Below are 22,981 nucleotides of genomic sequence, written 5' to 3'. Positions count from 1 at the left end.
GACTCTCATACTGAATAAAGTAAGTCAGAAAGAGAAAGACCAATACCATATGATATCACTTATATCTAGAATATAATATAAGGCACAAATGAACCTTTCCACAGAAAAGAAAATCATCGACTTGGAGAATAGACTTGTGATTGCTGAGGGGGAGGGAATGGGATGGTTGGGGAGCTTGGGGTTAATAGATACAAACTATTGCCTTTGGAATGGATTAGCAATGAGATCCTGCCATGTAGTACTGGGAACTATGTCTAGTCACTTAAGATGGAGCATGATAATGTGCTAAAATAGAATGTGTACATGTATGTATAACTGGGTCACCATTCTGTAGAGTAGAAAAAATGTATTGGGGAAATAACTATTAAAAAATAAATAGAAGGAATTGGCAAAGGTGACCCTAAGGAGGATTAAAGGGGTCCTAACCCTCAATGCCTCCCCATTGGCATGGCACTGGCTCATAAAAGCCTTGATGCCATTTCTATATTGGTAACTGAATAGCAGGCTTCTCTAAGAATTCTGAGAAATTCACTTTCTTTGGCAATGCAGATAAATCTACTTCCTGTATTTAATTAATCAACACTGAGAAAGCTTTTCCAATAGGAAGATTTGCATGGTATTGCCTGTATCACCCGGAATATATAACATCCAGAAAGCTCAAGTGACAGTTTCATGTCTTCCTGGTGCCAAGCCAGTTAATGGGCGGCAAGAAATGTTTATACCAATAGTCATTACTAAAGTTTCCCACACGGCTGAATCTAATTAATTAGGCCTAGCCAAGCCTGCCAGCCACACCCGGCCGAATAACCCTTAGAGGATTTAAAAACACCCCTTCGACAAACACTCATTTGTAACCACTTGTATTCAATGAATCACCTCTATGGTAGATACCACCTGACAGAACTTCCTCAAAACAGGGCGCCTTATGAACTGAAACTCAGAAACCGCTGCTTTACTTTTCATTAAGAATCTCTCTCTCTGTCCCTTTTTTTTTTTTTTTTTTTTTTTTTTTTTTTGTCTTTTTAGGGCTGCACCTGCAGCATATGGAGGTCCCCAGGCTAGGGGTTGAATCCACACTATGGCTGCCGGCCTATGCCACAGCAACACCAGATCTGAGCTGCATCTGTGGCCTATACCACACCTCACAACAATGAAGGATCTTTAACCTACTGAGCAAGGCCGGGGATCGAACCTGGGTTTTCATTGATGCTAGTTAGATTCATTTCCGCTGAGCCATGATGGGAACTCCAAATCACTCTCTCTCCTCTTAATAGTTATGGCAATAGTGCTTGACACTCTTCAAACCACTTTACAGATACTTCTACTCCACACTGACCCATGGTTTGCTCGGAATTAAGGATAACTATTTATTTTTCTTTCAGCCCAAATCACAGGCCTGGATAGTTTCTACCAGCCCCATTTGTTTTCCTCAAAATGGCAGGAGTCTTGTTTGCTTTCTAGGGTCTGTAAAATATTCCCAGAATGGATTTGAAACACCTGAGCCTTCCCCTCTTTTTTCTTGGAGGGCTCAGGAAAGTTATTCCAGAGCAAACCTACATCCATGGGCACCAAACGTACTTTGAAGCCAGAGTTTGATTCAACACACACATGTCGAGTGCCAATTCCATGCCAGCTTCTGTTCAAAGTACTGGGTCGTCATGCTTCCTGCTCTTGCAAGGCTTACCCTCTAATAGGGGGCAGAAGCACAGAGGGAGATAATAAACAAAGAAGCAAAGTAATTTCTGACAAGTGATGGTGAGACATGAAGGATAATGGGCTAGAGAGTATGTGGGGACGTGTGTGCTGGGTGGTCAGGGAAGCTTTGTGGAGAGAATGACACTTTTGAGTTGAGACCTGAATAATATTATGCTAATTGTGTGATGTTCTGATTGTCTCTGTCTTTTTTTTTTTTTTTTTTTTTTTGTCTTTTTGCCATTTCTTGGACCGCTCCTGCGGCATATGGAGGTTCCCAGGCTAGGGGTCGAATCAGAGCTGTAGCTACCAGCCTACACCACAGCCACAGCAACGCGGGATCCGAGCCACATCTGCGACCTACACCACAGCTCATGACAACACCAGATCCTTAACCCACTGAGCAAGGGCAGGGATCGAACCCGCAACCTCATGGTTCCTAGTCGGATTTGTTAACCACTGCACCACGATGGTAACTCCTGATCATCTCTGTCTTTAAAGTCATTCCGCAAACACAAACTCAAGTAGAGCGAAGAGACTGCTTAAGAGCGTTGTCCTTTCGTACTTTTTTTGGGGGGGAGGTATGCAAGGAATGCAGGTAAATTGGTTCAGTCTTTGAGGAGGTCAAAATTGCAATATCTACCAAAATTAAAGATATGTTATCCTTGGGAGTTCCTGCTGTGGTGTAGTGGGTTCAAGGATCCAGCGTTGCTGCAGCTTCAGTGTAGACCACAACTGTGTCTCAGATGTGATCCCTGACCTGGGAACTTCCACATGCTGTGGGTGCAGCCAGAATAACAAAGTATCCTTTGCTCCAACAATCCCATGTGTAGGAATTTAATCTGTAGAAACAATGGCATATATGCAGGAAGATATGTGTATGTGTATATATATGTAAGGATATTTACCACAGCATTGTTTATCATAGCAAAAGACCAAGAACAGCACAAAAGCTCATCACTAGGGGGTTGGCTAAGTAAATTATGGAACATTCACATGAGAGAGCACCTTGCAGTCATTAAAAAGAATGAGGTTGTGGAGTTCCCGTTGTGGTGCAGCGGAAACAAATCCGACTAGTATCCATGAGGATATGGGTTCAATCCCTGGCCTTGCTCAGTGGGTCAGGGATTCAGCATTGCTGTGAGCTGTAGTGTAGGTTGCAGACACAGCTCGGATCTGACGTGGCTGTGGGCTGTGGCATAGGCGGGCAGGTGTAGCTCCAATTCGACCCCTAGCCTGGGAACCTCCACATGCCGAGGGTGCGGCCCTAAAAAGCAAAAAAAAAAAAAAAAAAAAAAAAAAAAAAAAGAATGAGGTTGAGGGTTGAGCTCAGAGATAAATTTAAGTGAGTGGGAAAAAGCATGCAAGAACTCTGTGTTCAATATGCTGTCATTTTTGAAGACAAAAAATATGTATACACACACGTAAGTATTATCTTTGGAAGAATATACAAGAAACTGAACAGTTTTTGCTTCTACAGGGGTTAGGGGAGAATTAGGGAAACTCTTTATGTTCTTTTGCAACTTTTGTATTTTTCACCTCGTGCATGTCTTAGCTATCTGATAAATAGGTTGAAAAGTAGAGCATTGAAATATAAATAATTATATGTAATTTTTATACAAAGTTCTCATATGTACTTACACATCACGGTTCTGGCTGGAATGAATTTTAAATGTTGAAAGTGGAAAAGCGCCTAAAGTCAGTGTGTAATCGTCTTCTTGGCTGGCTCAATGTGCGGGCATTTCTCAGCCAGGGTTTGGATGTGGTTTCTCTAAGAGTAAATTTAGGAAATGTTTCAGGAAAGGCCTTTTTTCTTAGGATGAATATCCCTTTTTTGGAAGACAGTTCAGCCATTTCTAATGCATTCAAAGATCTGAACAACCTACCTGACCAATATTCAGATAAAGAATTGGGGAAAAAAACCCTTTTCTTGAAAAATGCTCTCTAATGCATATATGATACTATAATTTTCCTCTATGTTAAAACAAGCCTTGGTTTCTAAGAACAAGTTTGTTCCAGCAGGGATGTTTTTCTTAGCCCTCACAGCTATTTCTTGTTCTGGTCCATTTATAATTATGGACTGATAAGAGTCTTCAGCTACCAGTAAAACTTAAGAAATACAATGGAAATCAAATGTTTTTCAGATGCCTGTATTCAGGGCACAGTCTCCATGGTTTCCTACAGTGCTATGCCAGGGAAGGACAGCAAATAATACTTATAACCTCTATTCCTCATGGTAATAAAATCTTCCCTGTGTTAAATAAATCATTTATGCATAGAAAAGTTTTATTGAAAAGAAAATGTGCCATCGATAATCTGTAATAGCCATGGAGATGACATTCCATATCTATTTTAAAAATGCATTAAATATGTATCTAGTAGAAGGATGAGGAATTAACTTGCTCATAGGCACAATTTCCATCAGCTGCAAGGTGAATGTGAGAATCCAGGCTGGGGCAGAGCCTGGGGAATTGGCAGAGTGGCCTGAGGTTTGAGTCCCAGTGGGGCTGCAGGAAGGAGAGATGGCTCATTGGAAAAAACTGTGGTAACACCCGGGAGAACAGCTGCGTGTGAAGCTGAGTCAGGGCACAGCCCGAACAAGGAGGGGCACATGGGGTAGAAACTGTTCACCTTCAGCACGTGGCAGCAGCTTTGAATGCTCCATTCAAGAGAATACCATCCATTCTTGACAGAGTTTCCTCCCTCTGGGAAGCTGGTAGGGATGAAAGGCCTTTCCAAACTGGGCTCACAGGCCTTGGGGCTTGCACTGCAGCTTGAGTCCCTGGGGAGAAGGCCAGAGTCAATATCCAGGACGGCTTTTCCGGTGGCAACCCTGTTATCTGTGCTGAGGAAACTGATCGCAGGGGAGGAAGTTATTAAAAAGTGGGTCACTGGAGAGGACTGGGCTAACCCCAGATCAGGGTCTCCTGTGCTCCTGATCAGGTTTCAGGGCAGGCTTTGGTGACCCTTGAAGACACACCACTTCTGGAGGGAGAGAAGGGGTTGTGGGGTGCGGGCACTGGCTGGTGAAGAGAGAATAATTCAGTCAGAGCTCTAGAAATCAAGGCTGAGATGGGTTCTGTCCCAAAGAGGGGCTGCTCTCGAATAGTCAGTAAATATGTCTGAGTCCTGTGGAGATCAGAGTGATGAGTGTAAATAATTAGGTTTCGACTTGCATTTTCCGCCTTCTGTTTTTGAGATCCCTCTTGGGAGTCACTCAGATGACTTTCATTTTGAAGCATATTATGTCACTAAGGTCAAGGTCTTCAGTTCTAATGACAGGCTTGTTATTTCATGGGTCTTAAAGTCCTAGAGTTGGGAGGCTTAGTAGAGATCTGACCCCCTCATTTTACAGATGAGGAAACTGAGGTCTAGAAGGGTTAGGGACCTTGGATAAAGCTGTCAGAAAAGCCAGGACTAGAGTTGGCTTTTCTTTCTCCAAGCAGCACCCTTTGCTACTTGAAAAGGAACATTTAATTTCCTACTTTCACATTCTACTCACACCTCTGTTCACCCTGTGTGGTCCATTTCCCTGTCCTAACCAGAAGGGAATATGTTGATTCAGCAGGAATTTTCAGAGTTGAGCTGAGAGAGAGAGAGCGCAAACTTAAATAAAAGGCCCACAAAGATTAATGAGACCGAAAGAAACGTAACTGACAAATAATGTCCAATTTTAACAACACTTGAGACATATAAAATGACTCCAGCTCAAACATGTGAAATAGGACAGGATTGCCTTTGTTTTCAGGGGAGGCCACGCCTGCCTAAGGACAACATGTCCTCAGCTGGCTGATAACTTGACATGCTCTGGGATTCTGCCCTGAATCATTGCAGGTGATATTCATGTGGTGCCAAGTGAAAAGGGATTTGGCATTTTCCAGCTCAGTAAGTCTAAACAAACCAAATAATTTGGCATATAATAGATTATGGTTTACCAGAATTTTCCATTTCTACAGTCTGTGTTGATCAAATCAACTAAATCTCTGCCACTCTGGCTATCAGTGAAAGAAACAACAACCCCCCCATCAAAACCGCACAATTAAAAAATCTGGTGCCTTACTTTATATCTCATGTAGCACATGTCCTGGTAATGGTGAAAATCACATTCCGTTCAGTCGTCATAGTTTCTTCCCTCGATTGGGGGTGGGTGTGAGATGCACTGGGACACTTTGGAGACATGCACTGCTTTATATGTTTGTGTCTCTTATTTTAGCTAATCTTAAATTAACCTTATTCCTTAAGAATGGGTCTCTTGGAGTTCACATTGTGGCTTGACAGGTTAAGAATTCGACATAGTCTCTGTGAGAATATGGGTTTGATCCCTGGCCTCGATCAGTGTGTTAAGGATCCAAGCTTGGTGGAGCTCATGGATGCGGCTCAGATCCCATGTTGCTGTGGCTGTGGCATAGGCCAGTAGCTGCAGCTCCAATTTGACCCCTAACCTGGGAACTTCTATATGCTGTGGGTACAGCCATAAAAAGAAAAAAATAAAATAAAAAAGGATGGGTCCCAAACCTTGTGGCTCCCAAATCTTGTGGCTCTTCCGCCTTCACTCACTGAACAAACACTACTGAGTTTTCATGACACCTGGTTTCTTTAAAAAAAAAAAAAAAAAAAAAAAGGTACTAAGGATACAAAGATACCCTCAAGGCACTTCCAGTCTAGTGGTAGAGATATACCTGTAACTAAATCATGAATATGGGGTGTGATGACTTTGGATGGTGACTAGAAAGTCTGTCCAAAGCCCAAGCTCTGTTCTGTTTCTTCTTCCATTAGCTCATCTCTGAGGTCCCTGACCTACAGCCTTGAAGGCAGCTATCACAATGCCCTAACCATCTGAAAATTGGCTAGGGAGTTCCCATTGTGGCTCAGGGGAAACAAATCTGACTAGGATCCATGAGGATGTGGGTTCGATCCCTGGCCTCGATCAGTGAGTTAAGGATCTGGTGTTGCCGTGAGCTGTGGTGTAGATTGCAGATGTGGCATGGATGTGGTGTTGCCATGGCTGTGTTGTAGGCCAGCAGCTGAAGCTCTGATTCGACCCCTAGCCTGGGACCTTCCATATGCCATGGGTGTGGCCCTAAAATACAAACAAACAAAAAGGCTAGTACTAGAGACAGTAAAGCTCCCACACACCCTCTCCTCTGTTTTATCTCCAGAACCTCCCATTTGTATACCAAGGACCTGCTTTCATAGGTAGATGTGCAGTAGCTTTGAGTGAGTATCTCAAAAGTAGGGGGTAATTGATCTCTTGAGATAAAGACAAAAATACTGGAACATTAGTTACTTTCATTCTTATCTAAAAATATTTAAGAAGACTCTTGCTTCACCAGCATTGAACTTGGATGCCAGAACCCTCAGTGGGCCTGTCTGTTGATGGGCACAGATGTGTACAGTAGGCAGAAGGAGAAGGAGAGGTTCCCAAAGCAGGCCAGGTGCCAGCATGCTTTTCCTTTGGGGGTCACATCTGGCAGGTCATCTGTGCTTGGTTAAGTGGATTTAAGGGTTATATCAACCTAAATTGTGTGTAGGCAAACTATGGCCACAGCCAACTCCCACCTGATAACCTGTTTTTGTAAATAGTTGTATTTACACAGCCATGATCCTTGGTTTAGTACCACCTATGGCTGCTTTCAGACAACCACAGCTGAGTTGAGTAGTTGACTCAACTACTCAGCAGAGACTGTATAGCCTGAAAAACTTATTTACTATCAAGGCCTTTACAGAAAGCATTTGCCAAACCCTATCTAAATAGTTCTATTTTTAAGGTTTTATAAGATAGGTGTGGGAGGATTGTGGCCATGAAAATCTTTGTCTCACTTCTAGGTTCACTGGTTATCTCATGACAAAAAGCTTGAAAGAAAAGTAGCATTAAAGATGAGTTATACATTTTTATTTTATGAAAACACTAATTTTCAAAGTGACTGACTTTTTTTCTAATGACGAGTAGCTGGTTCTCGTGACCTAAAAGATATTTTGAAAAAAAAACCACAAAACATTTAAATTGTCTTTTCAAGTGAAACTGTCTTTTTGCTTTTAAACAATTTCATAAGAAATGCTTATCTATTTCACAAGACACCTGCTTTAGAGAGAACATTTTGAAAAAGAATATTTTGATGTGTTTCCATTTTGTGTGATTTTTTTTTCTAAAAAAATGCAAGTATATCACATAAAGATGTTTTCGTGTGCATTCTTAGAAACATTTGGAAGTGAAATTTTCTGTTTAAAAGCCATCTAAATGAAGAGTTTCAGAGTTCCCGTCATGGCACGGCTGAAATGAATCTGACTAGGAACTTTGAGGTTGCGGTTTTGATCCCTGGCCTCAATCAGTGGGTTAAAGATCTGGCGTTGCCGTGAGTTGTGGTGTAGGTCACAGACGTGGCTCAGATCTGATGTGGCTGTGGCTGTGGTGAAGGCCAGCAGCTGCATCTCCAATTGGACCCCTAGCCTGGGAACCTCATATGCCGTGAGTTTGGGCCTAAAAAGCTAAATAAATAAATAAATAAATAAGGAGCTTCAATGGAATTTTATGTTATAAATATAAAAATACAACACTTTTCTATTAGTTTGCAAGAGTGACTGACATCTGGAAATAAGAATGTTTACTAGCTGAATTTGAGCAGAAATCTTTGTTTAAGGAGGTTAAGAATAAAAAAATGAGTATCATGATTTTGTAAGCTAGTCAGTAATAGACATCTTCCATTTGGATATTTGTGATGTACTTTTACCAGCTACTATTATATTTTTTAGTGAGAACAAAAATATTCGTGTACATTTATTAATTTAAAAACCTACATTTCTTGTTTTTAAAGCATTTTAAAAATTATTTAATTTTTTCCGTGTCTGTTTTATAATGCATATAATTACTGGAGAAGATCTATACATATATACAATTTATAAGTAAATAAATATACATAGATTGGGGTGCACACCCCAAAAGTTTTTAATGATAGGAATGTATCATCACAATGTTTGGAGACCAGTGATTTTTTGAGTGTGAGTTTGGAATTTAGCAGACAGGCTTAAATAGGGCTCTGCCACTTGCTGGCTACATTCTCTTGATCTAAATAATTTATTATAGGTCTTATTTCTCAACTGTAAATTTAGATAAGGCCCACAAGGCACCTCATACAGAGCCTAGCACATAGTAAATGTTCAATAAACATCAGTAAATATTATTATTGTACTAAATACCTCCAACCGCTCCAGCCTTCCAGGGTCACTGTTTTTTGTAATACTCCAATAAAATAACTCGATTCCTGCCATCTCTCTCATTTATGAGAAGGCCAGCACATACCCCTACATTTCTGCAGAGAGTACTTAAATTCTTTTGGTGGTTACATTTTCCTGGTATCTCTGCCTGATATCTCTGTCCTGACTCAGTTGTCCATCAGCTGGGGTCTTCTGTCCTCTTCTTTCCTACCTGACAGTCACAGTGGACATCATCTTCTTTCCAACATTCTTTGAGACTCAAGGCTATTATAAGTCTTAAGATTTGTGGATAACATAGAGTAAAATGTTTCAGTATCACACAATGCCCTTCCTAAATTCATGCACAGCTGTCTACTCCCAGGAATATCTTACCGGTTCTGTAGAGCTTTGAGCCTGGCCCGTCTCCCTTTTGTTGGTACTATTCTTTCCCTTCAGGGAACTTTCTGCCTTCTTAACTCTTCCTTGAATTCAGGGTCCTGCCCCAATTTCTCAGAGACCACTGCAGGCTACTCTGTTATGCCAAAGCCTTAAGCATAGCTGTAGTCTGAGCATGAAACTCCTTCAGGCGTGCTATTCACGTAGAAGAGTGACTAATGCTCTCTAGAGTTCTACAATAAGGCGGCCCTGACCCTTTCCATCAAGAATGGAGGTGGGTAAAAAAAAGCCTCACTTTCAAAATCAAGAATCCATTAACATAACTTCCTAAATTTAAAACAAACAAAAAACCATTCACTATAGGTCTCTATGTCTCCCTATACATTCAATAGAAGCTTTTGACTCTACTGTTTTTTTCCTTCCCTGACTCCAAACTTATCAGATTGAATTCTGAGGCAGGGCTCAAGGTCAAAATTTTTGTACTTTCCTTTCCTTGTGAGTCTTTATAGTAGAGCTGGGCACTGTATAGTTTATTACCACTACTTTTTTTCAGATCAAGTCCTAGGGGTCTTTCTTTCTGTTTCAACCACCCACCACTACAGATAGCAACAATATCATCCTCACCATTGCCACTGTCATGACTGACATGATCACTTTGACCATGAACATCACTCTCCACTATCTCCATCAATACTCACCACTGCTATCATCACCAACATCACAGCAACATCAGCATGAAGGACCACCATCACTAACACCAGAGCCATTACAACCTCCTAGTTGGCTTGTTGGCTTTTCTGAGGCCCTGTGGTAATTCTACGAAAATCTACCAAAGCTCTCTAGATGTCTTCATTTGGAGATGTCCATAGGCGTATCTGTTAGCTGTCAGCTTCTGACATTTTTTTGCTTATCAGACAGACTCTTCTCCCATTTCTGGAAAGACTAGATTAAAACCCATGTCTTAGTCCTGATATCCAGGAGATCTGACAGTGGCCTCTTCAGACTTGGGGCTAATCCTGAGCCTTGTCAAACATATGGTCATGGTATTGTAATACTGTTTCTACCCTTTGCATCCTATTGTCTCCCTCTGTCTCCAGAGCAATGCCCTACTCTATTTCCTGGCTCTGGGGAACCCTATCACCATCCAGACAACTCTAACTCTTGAAAAGAGGGGGTGGAAATTATTATAAATGACCCCTTGCCTTTAGGGACTTTTTAGGCCCTTGGCCAACTATGATAGATAATCCCAAAGTCAGGTTTTCCATCCACTTGGTACCCAAGTAAGAGACTCTGCTACTATTGGCTTATCATCTATTCTGCCCTCTGATGGGAGGTTTCTGTGGACTCAGAACAGCAAGGACAGGATTGCCTTGCAACTAGTAGGTCTATCAGCGCAATGACGGAAACCTCCTCATTGTGGCCTCATGACCCACCATTGCCCCCAAAGTGGAAAACATGCCTTGCTGCAAGTAATGTTTGCCACAAAGGCATAGCCTTCCTGAAGCTTTTCAATTTTCTTTTCGAATTATATATGATCTAATATAGGATGGGAGAGAAAGAAAATAAGATATTAATAAGTAATAATAATGCTCCTTGTAATCAGGAGCACAGCAACAGTAGGACCTAGAAGCAAAAATTTACAGTACCTGGACATCTCAAGTAACAAATAAACTAACTTTGTTTCAGTTATTTAGATTGAATGAAAAGCCGTGTATAGCACAGTCGGCGGCAGGCTAGCAGCGAGGTTTAATTGGCACACAGCCATTCTTATTCACTTACACATTGTTGGTGGCTGTTTTTGTGCTACAATGGCAGGGTTCAGTGGCCGTGAGGTTCTGTGTGACTCACCAAATCTAAAATATTAATTGTTAGGCTCTTCACAGAAAGTTTGCCAACCCTTGTTCTAAATAATGAATACTTTTCTTAGAGCTGGCAGGAAGGTGAGTTAACCTGGTCTTTCTTTGTATCTTAGAAATTGAGGCATTTGAAGTAGGGAGCAGGTGTTCCTGTTGTGACTCAGTGGTAACAAAACCAGCTAGTATCCATGAGGACACGGTTTGATCCCTGGCCTTCCTCAGTGAGTTAAGGATCTGGCATTGCCATGAGCTGTAGTGTAGGTCACAGATACTGCACGAATCCTGAGTTGCTGTGGCTGTGGCATAGGCTGGCAGCAACAGCTCCAATTCAACCTCTAGCCTGGGAACTTCCACATGCCACAGGTGCAGCCCTAAAAAGACGAAAAGAAAAAAAAAAAAAAGAGTGATGGGGTAGATACAGTTAACTTTTTGTTTTCATTATAGTCTACTCAACTGTATTTGTTTTTAAATGTTTGTAGTTTATATTTTTAAAAATTGTGGCTAGAAAGTAGGAGATTTTGGAGTTCCTGTCGGGGCTCAGTGGTTAACAAATCTGACTATGAACTATGAGGTTGCAGGTTTGATCCGTGGCCTTGCTCAGTGGGTTGAGGGTCTAGTGTTGCCATGAGCTGTGGTGTAGGTCACAGACACAGCTCCAATCCGGTGTTGCTGTGGCTGTGATGTAGGCTGGCAGCTGTAGCTCTGATTAGACCCCTAGCCTGGGAACCTCCACATGCCATATGCTGCGGGCTCGGCCATAGGAAAGACAAAAGACAAAAGCCAAAAAAAAAAAAAGAAAGAAAGAAAGAAAGAAAGTAGGAGATTTTGAGTCTAAAATCAGAGAAACTGGATGCTTTAATTTTGCAGGGATTTGTCCCTCTCCCCAAGTATAAATCTTCAGTTTTGCCTCTTTTGAGTCCTTGGACACAAGTAATAAGAAATTGGCATTATTATTGGGCTAAATGTTCTGCCTTAATTCTCCTTTAATCCTTATACAGCCCATGAGGTTATTTATTATAGGGAAACTGAGTCTTGCAGATGCTAACCTGCTCAAATTACCCCACGTGTAGATAGTGAGGCTAGTATTTGTTCTTTCCCCCCATGCTGCACAGGCCTTCTCTCTCTCTCTTTTTTTTTTTTTTTTTTTTTTTTTTTTGCTTTTTGCACTGTACCTGCAGCATATGGAGGTTCCCAGGCTAGGGGTCAAAATCAGAGCTGTAGCTGCTGGCCTACACCACAGCCACAGCAACGTCAGATCCAAACCGCATCTGCAACCTGCCCCATAGGGCTCATGGCAACACAGGATCCTTAACCACTGAGCGAGGACAGAGATTGAATCTGTGTCCTCATGGATGTTAGATTCATTTCCGCTGAACCACAATGGAAACTCCTGCACAGGCCTTCTTAATGTCAGTCCATTAGGAAGGCCAAAGTTTCACATTGAAAATAGCTCCACTTAGAATCTGAAGGTTTCGCAGACTAGACAGTAGTAAAACCAGCTTTAGGTCAGTTTATAGGGTTTCTGAAGCAGTGTTTTTGCTTCCATACCATTTGGTCTTTAAGTAAATGGATACCTAGGGTATTTGTGAAATAGATTGGAAAACTTCCCCAAGGAGTGCTCTTTAATACAATTCCTTTTCTTCCTAATGGTTGTTTTCCTTTTTCTTAACAAAACTCCCAATCTTGTTCAGGTGTGGGTGATCACTTGCTTAATGGATCACTCCCCTGCCCTAGGTAGTGAATGCTGGTTAGTCCAAGTCTTTCACAGTGATTCTGTCCTCCTTGCTTCTTAGGGATTGGTTTAGGCACTGTCCCAGGATGCAACCCAGGATAAAAGATAAAAACGGCAGCCCACTAGGATGCTTTTGTAAGATTTACTAACTCTTGAAAGAAAAAATAAAAGTTGCTAGATGAGGATCATCCTTTCCTGCTTTTGAGTGTTGCAGATGAGATATAGTATTAGGAGCCAAAGCAGTCATTTTGTAATCATGGGGTAATAACCAAGAGAATCACACAGAAGAATTGGAACTGTGTACCTTTGAATTAATCAGCATTGGAATAACCTGTTCTGGATTTCTGTTATGAGAGATAAATCATAATGAATGTAATGAATTCATTAAAACACTTTTGTGTATTTTTACCAAAACAAACTGATTACCTTGACCCTCCCCACAAGACTCTTGGGAGGAAGGTCCAACAGAGAAAAGCAAAGCTAAGTGGATGCCCCTTCCTTCAAAACAAAACTCCAAATGAGGTCCTCTGTTAAGAAGTTACTGATTATGGAAAAATCAGAAGCTGGTTAGGAGTTGAGTGATTCTTAAGGTTTGAGACTTCAACAAGATCTCTACAAAAGACAAGGGTTCCTGATATTCCTTAACAAGGGGAAGAGAAATCTGTACCTTACTGAGTTAAAGGAAACTACTTTGTACCCTAGAGCAGTGCTCTTTGAAGGAGAAATTCTTTGAGATCTAAGATCTCATCAACAAGTCTTTCCTAGAAGTTCCCTTGTGATGCAGTGGGTTAAGGATCTGGTATTGTCACTGCAGTGGCTTGAGTTTAATCCCTAGCCTGAGAACTTCCACATGCGGGTGGAGGGGTAGTGGGGGGAACAGGGGAGTACAGCCAAAAAAAAAAAAGTGTTTTCTAAATAGCCGTATACTCTTTCCATTGTAAGAACAAAAGATCACTCAAAAGAGGCTTAAACCTTCAAAACAGACCCACTTTTAGACAGTCTCAATGCTAAAATTTTTCATCCCTATATCTTTTTTTTAAACTCAGTGAATTTTTTTTCTTTCTTTTTTTTTTTTTTTTTTTTTTTTTTTTTTGTCTTTTTGCCATTTATTGGGCCACTCCCTCGGCATATGGAGGTTCCCAGGCTAGGGGTCAAATCGGAGCTGTAGCCGCTGGCCTATGCCAGATCCTCAACAACGCAGGATCTGAGCCGCATCTGTGACCTACACCACAGCTCATGGCAATGCCGGATCCTTAACCTACTGAGCGAGGCCAGGGATCGAACCCGCAACCTCATGGTTCCTAATAAGATTTGTTAACCACTGAGCCACGACAGGAACTCCTAAACTCAGTGAATTTTATTATATTTATGGTTGTACAACCATCATCACAACCCAGTTTTACAACATTTCCATCCCAAACCCCAGCCCATCCCTTCCTCCAAAACTGTCTCCTTTGGTAACCATAGGTTTTTCAAAGTCTGTGAATGAGTTTCTGTTCAGTGAATAAGTTCATAGTATTTTTTTTTAGATTCAACATGTACGAAATAGCATGTGACATTTGTGTCTCACTTACTAACATCACTTAGCATGATCATTTCTAGGCCCATCCATGTTGCTGCAAATGGCATTATGTCATTCTTTTTTATGGCTGAGTAGTATTCCATTGTATATATTACCATATCTTAATTATCCTCTCTTCTGTTGATGGACATTTAGGTAACTTCCATGTCTTGACAATTGCATATAGCACTGCAATGAGCATTGGAGTACATGTATCTTTTTGGGTCATGGTTTTCTCTGAATAGATGCCCAGGAGTGGGATTGCTGGATCAAATGGTAGTTCTATTTTGAGTTTTCTGAGGAATCTCCATACTGTTTTCCACAGTGGTTGCACCAGTTTACAATCCCACCAACAGTGTAATAGGGTTCCTTTTTCTCTACACCCTCTCCAGCACTTATTGTTTGTAGACTTTTGGATGATGGCCATTCTGGCTGGTGTAAGGTGATACCTCAAAGTGGTTTTGATTTGCATTTCTCTAATAATGAATGATATTGAACATCTTTTCATGTGTTTTTGGCCATCTGTATGTCTTCTTTGGAGAATTGTCTGTTTAGATTTTCTGCCCCATTTTTTGATGGAGTTGCTTGTTTGTTTGGTACTGAGCTGCAGGAGGTGTTTATATATTTTGGAGATTAACCCCTTGTCAGTCATTTCATCTGCAAATATTTTCTCCCATTTTGTGGGTTGTCTTTTCATTTTGTTTAGGGTTTCGTTTGCTGTGCAAAAACTTTTTTAAGTTTCATTAGTTCCAATTTATTTATTTTTATTTTTATTTTCATTAACCTAGGAGGTGGATCTGAGGAGAAATTGCTGTGGTTTATGTCATAGTGTATGTTTATGTCAGTGTATGTTTTCCTCTAAGAGTTTTTTAGTATCTGGTCTTCTATCTAGGTCTTTAATCCATTTGGAGTTTATTTTTGTGTATGGTATTAGGGAGTGTTCTAATTTCATTCTTTTACATGTAGCTGTTCAGTGTTTGCAGCAGCACTTATTTGAAGGGACTATCTTTTCTCTCTTGTATGTTCTTGCCTTCTTTGTCATAGATTAATTGATCATAGGTGTGTGAGTTTAATTCTGGGCTTCCTATCCTGTTCCACTGATCTATATTTCTGTTTTGTGCTATATTGTTTTGATTACTGTAGCTTTGTAGTGTAGTCTGAGTGAAGTGAGGGAGCTTGATTCCTCCAGCTCCATTTTTCTTTCTCAGAATGGCTTTGGCTATTCTGGGTATTTTGTGCTTCCAAACAAACTTTAAAATATTTTGTTCTAGTTCTGTGAAAAATGCCTTTGGTAAGTTAATAGGGATTGCATTGAATCTGTAGATTGCCTTGGTAGTCTAGTCATTTTGACAATGTTGATTCTTCCAGTGCAAGAGCATGGTATATCTTTCCATCTGTTTGTGTCATCTTTTATTTCTTTCATCAGCATCTATGGTTTTCAGAGTATAGGCCTTTTGACTCTTTAGGTAGGTTTATTCCTAGGTATTTTATTATTTTCAATGCAATGGTAAATGGTATGGCTTCCCTAACTTCCCTTTCTGATCTTTCATTGTTAGTATATAGAAATGCAGTCGAGGAGCTCCCATCGTGGCTCAGTGGTTAACGAATCCGACTAGGAGCCATGAGGTTGTGGGTTCGATCCCTGGCCTCGCTCAGTGGGTTAAGGATCCAGCATTGCCATGAGCTGAGGTGTAGGTCACAGACATGGCTCAGATATGGTGTTTCTGTGGCTGTGGTATAGGCTGGCAGCTACAGCTCTAATTAGACCCCTAGCCTGGGAACCTCCATATGCTTAGGGTGCAGCCCTAGAAAAGACAAAAAAAGAAAAAAAGAAATTCAGTTGATTTCTGTGCATTAATTTTGTATCCTGTGACTGCCAAATTCATTGATGAACTCTTAACAGTTTTCTGGTAGTGTCTTTAGTATTTCCTAGGTATAGTATCATGTCATCCACAAACAGTAATAGTTTTACTTCTTCCCTTCCAATGTGGATTCCCTCTATTTCTTTTTCTTCTCTAATTGGGGTGGCTAGGACTTCTAAAACTATGTTGAATAGTAGTGGTGGGAACAGACATTCTTGTCTGCTCCTGATCTTAACAGGAATTCTTTTAGCTTTTCATCATTGAGAATGATGTTAGCCATGGGTTGGTCATAGACGGCCTTTATTATGTTGAGGTAGGTTTCCTCTGTGCCCACTTTCTGGAGGGTTTTTATCAGAAATGGGTGTTGCATTTTGTCAAAAGCTTCCTCTGGATCTATTGAGAGGATCACATGATTTTGATTCTTCTGTTTGTTAATGTGGTGTATCACACTGATCAATTTGCAGATACCAAAGAATCCTTGCATCCCTGGGATAAATCCCACTTGATCATGGTGTACAATCCTTTTAATGTATTGATGGATTTGGTTTGCTAGTATTTTGCTGAGGATTTTTGCATCTATGTTTGTCAATGATATTGGCCTATAATTTTCTTTCTTTCTTTTTTTTTGTGGTATCTTTATCTGGTCTTTTGGTATCAGGGTGATGGTGGCCTCATAGATGAGTTTGGGAGTGTTCCTTCCTCTGCAATTTTTTGGAACAGTTTTAGAATAGATATTTACTCTTATCTAAATTTTTAATAGAATTTGCCTATGAAGCCATCTAGTCCTGGACTTTTGTTTGTTGGACGTTTTTTAATCGCTGTTTCAATTTCAGTACTTGTGATTGGTCCATTCATCTTTTCTATTTCATCTCAGTTTAGTCTTGGAAGTTTATACTTTTCTAAGAATTTGTCCATTTCTTCTAGGTTGTCCATTTTATTGGCATATAGTTGCTTATAGTAGTCTCTGATAGCCCTTTTGTATTTCTGTGATGTCTGTTGTAACTTCTCCGTTTTCATTTCTGTTTGTATTCATTTGAGTCCTCTCTTTTTCTTGATAAGTCTGCTAAGGACTTATCAATTTTGTTGATCTTTTTAAAGAACCAGCTTTTTTAGTTTCATTGATCTTTTCTACAGTTTTCTTTGTTTCTATTGCATTTATTTCTGCTCTGATCTTTATGATTTCTTTCCTTCTGCTCACTTTGGGTTTTGACTGATCTTTTTCTCTAGTTGCTTTAGGTGTAAAGTTAGGTTGTTTATTTTAGCTTTTTCGTGTTTCCCAAGGTAGACTTGTATTACTATAAACTTCCCTCTTAGAACTGCTTCTGCTGCATCCTATATGTTTTGTATAGTTGTGTTTTATTATCTAGGTATTTGCTTCCAGGTATTTTTAAAATTCCTCTTTGATTTCTTCAGTGATCCATTAGCTGTTGAGTAGCCTGTTGTTTAGTCTACACTTGTTTCTGGTTTTTTTTGCACTTGTTTTCTTGTCGATTTCCAGTTGTATAGCATCATGGTTGAAAAAGATGCTTGATACAATTTCAGTTTTCTTAAATTTACCAAGGCCTGATTTGTGGCCCACAATGTGATCTTTCCTAGAGAATGTTCTATGAGAAGAATGTGTAATCTGCTGCTTTTGGTTGGGAAGTTCTATAAATATCTATTAAGTCCATCTGGTCTAATGCATCATTTAAGGCCTGTGTTTCCTTGTGATTTTATGTCTGGATGATCTGTCCATTGCTGTAAGTGGGGTGTTAAAGTCCCCTGCTATTATTGCATTGTTGTCAGTTTCTCCTTTTAAGGTTGTTAGCAGTTGCTTTATAGATTGAGGAGTCCTATGTTGGGTACATAGATATTTACAATTGTTATATATTCTTCTGGGATTGATATTTCAATCATTATGTAATGTCCTTCTTTATCTCGTAATATTCTTTTTTTTTTTTTTTTTTGTATTTTCTAGAGCCACACCCATGGCACATGGAGGTTCCCAGGCTACGGGTCTAATCGGAGCTGTTGCCACCAGCCTACACCACAACCACAGCAACGTGGGATCTGAGCTGCATCTGTGACCTACATCATAGCTCACAGCAATGCCGGATCCTTAACCCACTGAGCAATGCCAGGGATTGAACCCGCAAACTCATGGTGCCTAGTTTGCTTTGTTAACCACTGAGCCATGACTGGAACTCCTGTAATATTCTTTATTTTAGGGTCTATTTTGTCTGATATAAGTATTGATGTTCCAAATTTCTTTTGATTTCCATTTTCATGGAAGATTTTCTTCCATCTTCTCACTTTTAATTTGTATGTGTCCCTATAATTGAAGTGGGTCTCTTGAAGACAGCATATATATGGGTATTGTTTTTGTATCCATTCAGCCAGTCTGTGTCTTTGGGTTGGGGCATTTAGTCCACTTACATTTGAGGTAATTATTAATGTGTATGTTCTTATTGCCATTTTATTGTTTTGGATTTGTTTTTCTTGGTCTTTTTTCTTCCCTTCTTATTTTCTTCTTTTGTGCTTTGATGACTATCTTTAGTGTTGTGTTTGGATTGCTTTTATTTGTGTATCTATGGTAGATTTTTGGTTTGCAAGTTACCATGAAGTTTTGATATAGGAGTATACACACACACACACACACACACACACACACACACACACACGATTGTTTTAAGTTGTTGGTCTCTTAATGGCATCTCCAGTGTCCTGCATTTGTACCCTCTTCTCATGATTTCTGGTTTTGGTAGCATATTTGTGTGTGGATGTTTTCCTACCTTTACTATATGTATGCCTTTACTGGTGAGCCTTGTTGTTTGTAATATTTTTGTTTCTAGTTTTGGCCTTTGATTTTCCACCTAAAGAAGTTCCTTTAATGTTAGCTGTTTTTCTGGGGTTTTCTTTTTCCTTTATCTGAGTCATGATTGTCTGCCTTTTACTTTGGTATAGATTTTTGGTGTGGTCTCCTTTTGGCAGAGAATAGGGTTGTAGCCTCTCTTGCTTCTAATGTCTGCCCTCCTTGTGGCTGAAGTTGGTATGGGGGCTTGCTGCAGGCTTCCTAATGGGAGGGACAGGTGTCTGCCCACTGGTGGGTGGAGCTTACTCTTATTCCTTTGGTGGGTGGGGCTTTGTCTCTGATTGTGATTAAATGTGGCTGTGTGCCTGGGGGACTTTAGGGAGCCTGTTTGGTGATGGGTGTGGATGTGCTCCCAATTGGTTTCTTGTTTGGCCTGGGGCTTCTCAGCCCTGATGAGTGGGGCCAAATTTTCTGAAATGGCTACCTCTAGACAAGTTCACACTGCTGATCATTCCTGAGACCTTTCCCTCCAGTGTCCTTCTCCACAACGAGATACAGTCACCCCCTGCTTTCCCAGATCCTCCAAGAACTGCAGGCAGGTCTGATCCAGTTTCCTATGGAGTCTCTCTGCTTTGCCCTGGGACCCAGTGCACATGAAAGCCTGTGTGAGCCTTTCAGGAGTAGAGCTCCTGCGCAAGTCCTACTGGCCCTCAATGCCAAATTCTCTGGCAGCTCCTCCTCACAATGCCAGATACCCAGGCATGGGAACCTGATGTGAGGCTCAGAACTCTCACTCCCATGGGTGGGCCTCTGCAATATAGTTACTTTCCAGTTTGTGGGCCACCCACCCAGCAGGTATGGGGTTGCTTATATCACATAATCGCCCTTTCTACCATCTTGATGTGGCCTCCTCTTTGTTTTCTGGAGTAGTATATCTTTGTTGATAGTTTCCAGTCTGTCTTGTTGAAAATTGTTCAGCAGTTGGTTGTAATTTTGTTGCTTTTTTGAAAGAAGGTGAGCTCTAGTCCTTCTACTCCATGATCTTAATCCTGTCTCCATCCCTACATCTTTTATACCATTTCTTTTGCTTTCTCTCCCTGTCTTTCATGAAGACTGGGCTATCTGACCAACTATAATGCTCATTTTTATTGTATTTAAATATTCCTTAGAAGTACTTCAAGAACATACTTCCTGAAGTGAGGCTTGTCTTTGGGATGCATGTATACCATTTTTGGGAAGCCGCAACTAGTCTCTGTTGGAATTTCACTTAGCCTTTAAAAATTTGCAACAAGCATGGGAATTTTTTATATTTATAGTGCTCTTTTTAAATGATTGATTTAGATGAGCTTCCTGATGATCTTCAGTATAACATCTATTGTATTTACTACTTGTATTAGCTTCCTATGGCTGCTGTTAAAAATTACCACAGACTCAGCAGCTTAAAACACCACCAATTTATTATTTTACGCTTCTGGTAGTCAGAAGTCCTAAAATCAAGGTGTCAGCAGGGCTGTGTTCCTTCTGGAAGCTCCAGAGTTCCTTACTTTTCTAGCTCCTAGAGGTCACCTGCCTTTCTCGGCTCATTAATTTCATCCCCCATCTTCAACGTCAACAGCATAGCACCTTCCAATCTCTTTCTGACCCCCCACCTCACTCTTCTAAGAACATTTATGATTTTATTGGGTCTCCTAGAATAATCCAGAATCATCCCATCTCAAAACCCTTAATCTAATCACACCTCAAGCCTTGTTTGCCATATAAGGTAACACATTCACAGGTTCCTGGGAGTAGGACTTGGATAATTTGGGGTCTGTTATTCAGCCTACCATACTACTACTCCCATTCTTACTACCCCTGGCTAAAATGTGATTTTCTGCCATGAGCCGGGCACTGCACTGCTTTACATTCTTTATCTCAAATAGTCCACAAGCCACATACTAAGATTGTGTATCTTTCTCAGACAGGCTTGTGACTAAGCCACTGCTCTCTGATGAGAGCAATTTATTGCAAAATTGAGTAACAATGATTCACAAAATCTGCATTCCCACTATCTAACACTGACTTATATATGACTACAGGTTAACTATAAGACTACAAACTTGCATTTTTAGAAAGTGTAGTCATGGGGTAGACATTTACATTTAGAAGAAATTCAGCTATGTGTATGAGTGGTTGGAACTAAAACTTGCAGTTACTGGGTTCAGTTGGCTTAGATCATTGAGAGTAATGCTAATTACATTTATGGTTACTACTCCTAAGTGAACAGTTCATTGCACTCAGCTTAGAAATTCTGATTTAAACCCTTGACCAAGATATTATGAAATACAAACTTTCAAGTAGGATCTTTGTTAGGAATGTGTGAGTTGATGCCCCAAATCCATCACAACTGCTCAAAAAATTTATAAACTGATGGTTGCACAAGAACTTCATATTCACAGAGATTTCACTGTGGCACAGTGGGTTATGAATCTGACTGCAGCAGCTTAGGTTGCTGTGGAGGTGTGGATTTGATCCCTGGACCAGTGCAGTAGGTTAAGGATCCAATGTTGCTGCAGCTCAGATTCAATCCCTGGCCCAGGAACTTCCATATGCCATGCCACAGATGTGGCTAAAACAAAACAACCAAAAAACCAAGAACTTTGTATCTGAATTGGATATGAAGAAATTCATATGTGAATTATCATGTAGTTGAATAGCATGTTAAGTGCACTCTTGTCACTCAGATCTGTCAGATACAGTCCTTAATGTGCACTTTGAAGTGCAGGTGATACACATAAACAGGAGGCCCGACAAATGACAATCTGATACCCAAACCTTGCTATTTTAGAAAGGTTAGAGGCTCAGTGGGTTGGGCCTCTTAACTGATTTGATTAAGACTATTTTAGGATTCGATATAATTAAGTAGATATACCAAGTTATAAAATTTGAATATAGAAAGTCTAGCCCAGTGGCTTCCAGCATACAGGCTGTAAACTTCAGCAGCATATAGGGTTATTGGAAGGAGCCCATTAGTTCATCTAAGCACTAAATGCTGTTGTAGACTATATCCTACATATCAAATACAGTTATCAAATAGATATGGTTGTGATGTTAACACAAATTTACTTTAAAAGATCATTGAATTCATAGAAGCTGCTGGCCATTTTTATTTTAATTTTTTTTTTTTTTTTTTTCTTTTTAGGGCCATACCTGCAGCACATGGCAGTTCCCAGGCTAGGGGTTGAACTGGAGCTGTAGCTGCCAGCCTACACCACAGCTGCAGCAATGCCTGATCCTTAACCCACTGAGCAAGGCCAGGGGTAAAACCTGCATCCTCATGGATACTAGTCAGATTCATTTCCACTGAGCCATGATGGGAACTCCCATTTTTCATTTTTAATCATTAGGTACTTGAGAACAATTAAGTCCATGAAATTCTGACATCATCAAAGAGGGTACCTGCTCTGATCTGGAGAATTTAGCAATGCTCATGAAATATTTCTAACACAGAAACCTTCCATTCACATAAGGTTAAAGGCTTAAAAGAGCTGCCATCTGAGAGTTCTATTCAGGAATTACTCATCCCCCAAAATATGCTGAGGCGAATAAAGCAATAAAATAAGACCAACTAATAATGTTGCTGAAACTTGATAGCATCTTTTTGTTGATAGAATCTTTTTCTTTTTGTGTTCCTATAAATTAGGTTAGTGAGCTAAGGAAAACTAGTTTCATTTCTTTAACTTGACTACAATAAGAGTACCTAAATTGATGAACTAGATGGGTCTGTTTTAAAACCCAATGCTATCATTTCTAAGGGAAATAGTCTTGGCTTTTAATTTGTAAATAAAATATTGCTTTGCATAACTCTTGCTCCCCAAAAAAATCTGCACTGTAGAGTCTCAAAGTTGGCACATTCTTATC

Source organism: Sus scrofa, chromosome 13 (genome assembly GCF_000003025.6).
Source record: "Sus scrofa isolate TJ Tabasco breed Duroc chromosome 13, Sscrofa11.1, whole genome shotgun sequence".
Taxonomy (NCBI): Eukaryota; Metazoa; Chordata; class Mammalia; order Artiodactyla; family Suidae; genus Sus; species Sus scrofa.
The sequence above is the reverse complement of the archived record's forward strand: the minus strand, read 5'-3'. Positions refer to the sequence as shown.